At 34.6% G+C, this 8,505-nt stretch overlaps 2 long non-coding RNA genes across 3 annotated transcripts; one reads left to right on the top strand and one right to left on the bottom strand.

Moving 5' to 3' along the window:
- Window positions 1-1,816: 1,816 nt before the first annotated feature.
- Window positions 1,817-3,938, top strand: LOC133707867 (uncharacterized). 2 transcript variants are annotated; one of them, XR_009845344.1, is made up of 3 exons: window positions 1,817-2,155; window positions 3,448-3,516; window positions 3,618-3,938. It is a non-coding gene; the product is annotated as an uncharacterized LOC133707867 (long non-coding RNA). The 2 variants fall into 2 exon arrangements; XR_009845343.1 differs by having other exon boundaries at window positions 1,825-2,155; window positions 3,647-3,938.
- A 333-nt stretch (window positions 3,939-4,271) lies between these two features.
- On the bottom strand, window positions 4,272-5,421 carry LOC133707868 (uncharacterized). Its single transcript, XR_009845345.1, has 4 exons — window positions 5,245-5,421; window positions 4,938-5,132; window positions 4,740-4,854; window positions 4,272-4,633 (listed from the first exon to the last, which is right to left on the bottom strand). It is a non-coding gene; the product is annotated as an uncharacterized LOC133707868 (long non-coding RNA).
- Window positions 5,422-8,505: the final 3,084 nt, after the last annotated feature.

Here is an 8,505-nt window from a genome sequence, read left to right as displayed (position 1 = left end):
ACAAGAACAGACTCTCCTCAAGATCAAAGTGAACTAGGTTCGATATGAGGACAGTATGGCAGACTTGTTACTAGGTCATCGCCTAATTCCACTTTCGAGAAACATGTTGGTAATATCGTTTGCGGAAGTTATCCGAACTCCCATGACCGTAGTCATCAGGGGGAGATGCAGACATCAGGGGGAGATGTCTATATGTATGGTCTCGAAACGTGAATGGTGTGTTATATTCTTTTTCTCCTTCAACCGTGGTTATTTTTGTTCCACTGGGTTTTTGTTACTCGGCAAGATTTTTGACGAGTTAACGAGATGAACACCACGTTTAGGCCACACAATGGGGAGTGTTCAAGTAAATCCATAATATGTTTCTGGCCCAAACTCTAAGTTACTTGTGCAAGTTGTAATAAGGTTTATGTTAGAGATATTCGTAGATATCCAATCATTGTACGATTACATTTCCATATACAACTCTGATTATATGCTTGTGATCCTTTATATAAAGAGACCCCTATTATCAATGAAAGCACGACTCAATTATTTCCCAATTTTAGTTTTCCTAAAACACAAATCTCATTATTGTTATTTTTTAATTAATATTTTTAAAAACATTTGCTTGTAATAGGCTGGCCCACAATATGTCGTGTTAAGCCCATAACAGGCTCAAGTCGGGCTGAACCAATAACGTGCTCAGGTCGTGCCAGGCCACTAACGGGCTTGGGCAATGCCGGACCGCTTTTAAACATACTGCCCCCGTGCCGTGCTCATGCCTAGCGGCCCGTTTGCCACCTCTAGTATACATATAAAAGGTCTAATTGTTGTGCAAGTTGTAATAAGGTTTATGTTAGAGATATTCGTAGATATCCAATCATTGTACGATTACATTTCCATATACAACTCTGATTATATGCTTGTGATCCTCTATATAAAGAGACCCCTATTATCAATGAAAGCACGACTCAATTATTTCCCAATTTTAGTTTTCCTAAAACACAAATCTCATTATTGTTATTTTTTAATTAATATTTTTAAAAACATTTGCTTGTAATAGGCTGGCCCACAATATGTCTTGTTAAGCCCATAACAGGCTCAAGTCGGGCTGAACCAATAACGTGCTCAAGTCGTGCCAGGCCACTAACGGGCTTGGGCAATGCCGGACCGCTTTTAAACATACTGCCCCCGTGCCGTGCTCATGCCTAGCGGCCCGTTTGCCACCTCTAGTATACATATAAAAAGTCTAATTGTTAGTGGTAAGCAATTGTAGAGATGAGGCTCTACTGCACGCATCAAATTAATACAAGACCATTTTTGCAAAACAATTTCCTTATTTGTGAATCTATGATTAATGCTGGTTTTAGTATTACAAATTTTATGAAGAAATTTTACTGCAATCTTGTTTTTTATTTTTTTTTTCATCTTTATAATTAGTTGGCATAAAAGAATAATTATACTATATAAAATCAAACCTCATGCATCCAATGCTCATATTTTACAAACTATCAGCGGAAACATGACGTTAATAAGAAATTTTGAACTTAATCATATTAATTGTTTATGTTAGATATCATTATGAATAGACCAAAAGAGTTCAAACAACACTGGTGAAAACACTCATATTCCCAACTCATATGCCCTGAACATTATAACTTTCATTTTAATTTTCTTTTAAGAAAAGAAAAGAAGAAAAAAAAACACTTCGGTTTCTATGTAATGAGTGACGAGCCAAGAGCCCAAGAGAGGCGCGTGATGGTGTAAAACTTGAGAGGAAAACGACAGCTGAACAGCTCAATTTGGCAGTTTGTATGCGAGAGGATTCCATGCACCGTCGGGTCACTTGCACCAGCAGTGTGCAAGTCACGTGTGCTAACAGACGTTGCTGGTCGTTGGTTAGTGAACAATAGTCAAACGCAGACCAAAAAAAATCGTAGTGCAGTAAAAGCCAAATTTACCACAAGCCAAATTTCTCTCTGGGCGCTGGGCATCTCGACCGTCTTCCTCACTTTCTCTCAAAACCCAGAACGACTCTGCTGCGTTTCCATTTTTGGCGGGTCCTCTTCACAAATCACAATTGGTTCCACTCAAATTGAATATGTGGGTTTCGGATTCAATACCGAATCCGGAGTTCTTCTTAGCATTCACCCCACGGAGCTCAAATTCCCTTGTAAGTCGTTTGCTTTTGGGTTTATATTTGATTCGATTTGATTTTATCCAGGTGATTTATTGATAGGTGAATAAAATTTGACACAACTTCCTTCTTTAAATGGGTCTATTGTTTGGATTAACTGATTGGGTTTTCTGAAATTATTGTTTCTTATTGATTGGGTATATGAAATCCATGTTCGGGTTGCTGCAGCTGCTGATTGTTTGGAATTGAATCAATTGATGATTCGTTAATGCAATTGCTTGTTGCTAATGTTTATTAAAACAATTACTGATTTTTTGGAAAATCCAGTGGATGATCTTTTTCGTGGGGGAGAAAATCTTGTAGAATTTCCAAACATAGAAAAGGGTGGTGTTGAGTGCACTGTGTGCTTTGATCCGGTTTGAACTCAAAGTTGCAGACTTTGTTTCTGACTTTCTATATTTTCCGACTTTCTAAGTGAGCAAGTGTGCTACTTAGCAGTTTAGGTGATTTGCTGTAGAATTTAGTGATGGTTTGCACTCATCTCTGGAAAACAGACATGCAACCTCTGTTTGGAAAATGTTCAAGGCTTTAGGCATGCATTATGGTTGAAAATGTTTTAAAATCTGTGAAAAGATACATATGTTTTCAATTCCAAATACAATTTCGAGTTAAATTTTTCTGTGTTACCTCTAAACAGCATTCTTAAGGCATTGGGTATTTTACATGCTGAAAGGAAGGTTCAGGTGTCAAACATATTAAATCCCTATAGGTGCCTTTTGATCATTTAAATCCTCTTTAGGGAGAACTTATACCCTTGAAAATTATTGTGAAAACATTATTGTGAAAACAAGTGTTTGAAGTTGCCCATGAAGCAGATAGCAGTTGTTTCAGTCATGGATTTACCTTCTCAACTAATCCGTTTGATCCAAATATATTGTAACTGTGCTCAGTTCTTTTTCTGGTTTTTGTTTTGTTCTCCATTAGCATGTGATCTTGTTTTTAAGTTATGTAATTTGGAGCTTGATAAATCTTTAATCACATTTTGTTTTTGATATACTTAAATGTTTCTTTAAATATGAACATGTATCAATCCTACTCTTATGCGTATTTATGTCCTAATATATGGTGATTGCAATGCGTCCCAATATCTAATACTATTAGGCAATATGTTAAATCTCCAGTTTCTTGGTCTCTATTTGTGGCAGTCTCATGAAGAACTGTAATTTTACTCGTCTAGTATTGAGCTTTTAATAAACCTTTTTCCTGACATATTAGTACCATCCTTATGCTCTGATCTTTGTTTGAATAGATTGTTAGTTTCTTTACAGGCAATGGATAAAGTTTAAACGATGTATTCATGCTACCTGAAGGACAACTTAAAAAGATTGGAGATAGAGGTGAGAAACAGATTAGAAGCTAACTGCTCTTCAAGTAATATAGTGCAAGCATTTTCATTGCTCATTGGTTTTTCAAATGGTTACATATTCGGATATTCCAGGTTGATAAATATGCAGAGGACTTGTGCAGGGAAAGGAGAAGACTGCTGGAGATTAAAAGGTGGCAGTTTGCATATGTATCTTCCCAGCGATCTTATTCCTTTCAAAAATAGATGCGATGTCAGTTGTATAATATAATAAAGTGAACTCATGCTAAGGGTTTAAGATATGTAACCAGCCAATCAAGATCCAATGTGTTAAGTGTAAAAGTTGCAATTCTGAGTATTTTGGCTTTCAAGGAGAGTTACAGAAAATGGGATTCTGATGTTGTATTCTGTGTGAAATTTAAGTTCTAGTCATTGATAGAGTTCTTGTAAACTCCAGTTATTTTTTTTTTGCCGTTCATTTTGCTTTTCCACGTGATCTAATGTGAAAAAAGTATGCCTATTTGATCCGTCAACTTGGGATGAGAAGATATTTACAGAAACCTTTTCAATTATAAACAACAGGATCTGAATACTTAAGTCCCTATCTGGTAGTACCTTTCATGACTCTCTGGTAACCGAAAATACCTTTCATGACTCTCTGAAGAGTGTAAATCATTTTGCTTTCCGCGTGCGTAATCTAACTTGAACCAAGTATGCCATAACAGTATGGCAATTTTCCTCAGAGATGGAAAGTAGAGCATGTATGCCATACAGAATGTTTTGGGTAACTTGAACGAAACAGAAAAATGTGCTCTCTGCTTAACTTGAAGCCGTATGGTAATTATAAAAACAAAAAACTATTGAATTCCTACTTGTACTTATCCTTTGGGATGAGAGATTTAAAGAAACCTTTACAATACAAACCAGATCTAAATACTTAAGACCCTACATCACAATCTAGACTATTCTCACAAGTCAGTACCTTTCATGCTCCCTCTAGTAAGCGGAAATAGCCTCTTTGGTCTCCATCTGATAAACCGGAAACAACCGCATCTTTACACGTAATATGCACCTCCTTGGTGGAAGTCACCAGCTGACCACTCTAGTCTCAATCATTCCCGTGATGTCTAGTTACCCAAATACTTTAGTACCTGGTAATTAAGATCAATCACTATTGGCATAAGACAAAAAGACCAAAACCTGCTGTAGGTTAAACCCAAAGTCTTAAACTCAAAAGAAAGCAAATTTGTCGAACACCTTGTGTGCATAAATATTCGATACTGAATAATACAACACCTTGTCTGAGTGAACTGATCCATGTCCCCCCTCGAATCGAACTGTGTCCTGTCCACCAAATTCCCGGTGTGATGTACTGAATTCAAACATAATCGCAATCAATCCCAATCCAAAAGAATCAATAAGCACAAAGAAACATAGTGAAGCTCGTCACCGTACTTCGGGGTATATCCCAGCCTTCACCTTCCTTTAGGAGTTTCTTCTTCAATCCCTGCTTTCCAATCTCCTTCTCCTCCCCGTCGACGGCTTGGTGCCGCTGATGATATCGCGGAAGACCTTACGATGTCGTTTTGCTCCTCCCTTACCCAAACCCTTGCCTTCATTTCCACGCCCAAACCTCTTCTCCATCACTTACTGTACCAATTCGAAGAGTTAAAGAGACGAAATAGGACTAGAATTTGATAATTTTAAACATAATGGAGAAGAGATTTGGGAAAGACTATATAAAGAGAGAGAGAGAGAGAACCAGAAATTGGATGCGTCCAACAGTGACAGAGCTGGGGGAGACCTCTGAGACCAACTCTCCTTTTCTTCTCTCCCCCACTTTGTTTTTTATTGACTCAAATTTAGGGAGCGGGAGAACAAAATTCGTGGCGGGATTTTTGAGTTCTAAAATTTTAATTCAATTTTTCGCGGCCTCAGAACGAAGAGGATGAGAGCAATCGGTGATCCAACATACTGCTAAAATTCGCCGTAAAATACTAAAATGAGAAGAAAAAAAAAATATATATATATATATATATATTTTTTTTTTTTTTCTTTTTTCTCAAAACAATATTTTCATTTAATACATTAAAATTTGTTTCAAATTTCTTGTAATGCGATAGATATGCATACAATGACAAATTTCAAAAGAACGATTAGATTTCTACAATACTCATAATAGTGTACGGTCATAACAGCTCAAATATCGAATTTTTTAAAGTTGTTTTAGTGACAAGGTATTTTGGTAAAGATAAAATCAAGAACCAATCGCCTTAATTGATGCCGGAATGAAGATGTACAAGACCAATTTTTATCACGTTATGCATATTGCTATGACAGATAATTTGGATGAGATGGAATCTATCATTTTTCATTAATTGCACGAATATTATTAATGTATCTACTAAAATTGTCTAACTTATTTATTAGTTGTATAGAAATAAATACATGTCAAAATCAATTGATCAAGAAAAAAGAAAATGGTCAAATCAACCGTTGAATGTGATGATCGGGATGTCACAAACACATGGTAAAATTCTTAACCGTTGTTGTCATCTTTTCGATCTTGATCCACGTGGTCAACTGAATATACATGTATACCTCAAAGGTCAACCCTATCAACACATATGAAATTTGGAAAGTTGACCGATGGATATGACAATTGCAATATTTTATAGTTATTGTAAAAATTTTAGCAAGATTCGTTTACAAGTCGACTTCGATCCATTTGGTCAACCTATGTTTTCTTGGAAATTATTCTATGCACCGACGGTACAAGTGACCCAACCCTTATAAAATAATCTCAACCCTTGATATTTATTATCAACTTTATTTTTAATAAACAAAAAGTGTATTTAATGCAATCTAACCATTCATTTATGTTGGTGCAAGTGCACGGCGGTGCTCTGAATAATCTCTCATGTTTTCTTCATAATCCTATATTTATTTTAGGCCTCATCAAAAAGCCCGCAGATCAAGTGGGCCGATGGAAGCCCGCCGGCCCGCAGGGCTTTTGGCCCGGCCCGGCCCGTCAAAAAGCCCGCAAAAGCCCGCCTTGGTGGGCCGATGAAGGCCCGCCAAAAAGCCCGCAAAAACCCGGCCAGACCCATAGGCCCGGCCCGCCAAAAGCCAGCTAGGCCTGGCCCGTAAAAGCCCACTAGGCCCGGCCCGTAAAAGCCCGTAAACTATTTTATATATATATGTGTGTGTGTGTGTGTTTATAAATATGTAGATATAAATGTGTGTGTATGTTTATAGGACTAATTTCAGTTTATCCCCTTGAGGTTAGGGGTCGTCATCATGTTAGTCCCTCTAGTTTCAATTTAATCATGTTAGTCCCTGTACTCTCAAATTTCATCATCCGTGTCCAATTTCTACTATTCCGTCCAATTTGGACCGTTAAGTCTGACTTTTGAGGGCTAAAATAGTCATTTCAAGACAAAAAAAAGATTTTTTTTTTCTTTTTTTTGTTTTTTTTTTTCTTTTTTTTGCATTTTTTTTCTGTTTTTTTTTTTTGCATTTTTTTTATTTTCTTATTTTTTTTAGTTTTTTTTCTTTTCTTTTTTTGCATTTTTTTTCTGTTTTTTTTTTTTGCATTTTTTTTATTTTCTTGTTTTTTTTTTCTTTTTCTTCGCTTATTATTATTATTATTTTTTTATAATTTTGTCTTCAACCTATACACCACAAGTTATAATAGGTTTATAAAAACAAAAGGAAAATACTCTAGGTGGTTAAAAAGCCGCTCGCTGGTCTACGATATTTATGATATATCTCCGATAAAGCGAAGAATTTTAGGATATATCTGTAAAATATAATAGGTTTATAAAGTGAAGAATTTTAAGATATCCTCAATAAAGTGAAGAAATATCTATAAAATAAGATTAAAAAAATAAATACAGATATTTCTTCACTTTATTGGGGATATATCCTAAAATTCTTCGCTTTATCGGAGATGTTCCACAAATATCGTAGACCAGCGAGCGAAGAATTTTAGGATATATCCCCAATAAAGTGAAGAAATATATGTATTTATTTTTTTAATCATATTTTACAAATATTTCTTCACTTTATTGGGGATATATCCAATTATTCTTCACTTTATAAACCTATTATATTTTATAGATATATTTTACAAATATATCCTAAAATTTTTCACTTTATCGGAGATATATCACAAATATTGTAGACCAGCGAGCGACTTTTTAACCACGTAGAGTATTTTTTATTTTATTTTTTATAAACCTATTATAACTTGTGGTGTATAGGTTGAAGAAAAAATTTATAAAAATAAAAAATAAAAAAGAAACACCTAGAGTATTTTTTGTTTTTGTTTTTATAAACCTATTATAACTTGTGGTATATCTCCGATAAAGCGAAGAATTTTAGGATATATCCCCAATAAAGTGAAGAAATATCTGTATTTATTTTTTTAATCATATTTTACAGATATTTCTTCACTTTGTAGGGGATATATCCTATTATTCTTCACTTTATAAACCTATTATATTTTATAAATATATTTTACAGATATATCCTAAATTTTTTCGCTTTATCGGAGATATATCACAAATATCGTAGACCAGCGAGCGGCTTTTTAACCACCTAAAGTATTTTTTTTTTGTTTTTATAAACCTATTATAACTTGTGGTGTATAGGTTGAAGACAAAATTATAAAATAATAATAATAATAATAATAATAATAATAATAATAATAATAATAATAAGCAAAGAAAAAGAAAAAAAATTCAAGAAAATAAAAAAAATGCAAAAAAAAAAAACAGAAAAAAAATGCAAAAAAAACGAAAAAAAGAAAAAAAAGATTTTTTTTTTTTAGTTTTTTTTTTTCTTGAAATGACCATTTTAGCCCTCTAAAGTCAGACTTAACGGTCCAAATTGGACGGAATAGTAGAAATTGGACACGGATGATGAAATTTGAGAGTACAGGGACTAACATGATTAAATTGAAACTAGAGGGACTAACATGATGACGACCACTAACCTCAGGGGGGTAAACTGAAATTAG

The sequence above is a fragment of the Rosa rugosa genome, chromosome 5 (assembly GCF_958449725.1).
Source record: "Rosa rugosa chromosome 5, drRosRugo1.1, whole genome shotgun sequence".
In the NCBI taxonomy this organism is placed as follows: domain Eukaryota; kingdom Viridiplantae; phylum Streptophyta; class Magnoliopsida; order Rosales; family Rosaceae; genus Rosa; species Rosa rugosa.
This window is presented reverse-complemented; position numbering and strand designations above follow the sequence as displayed.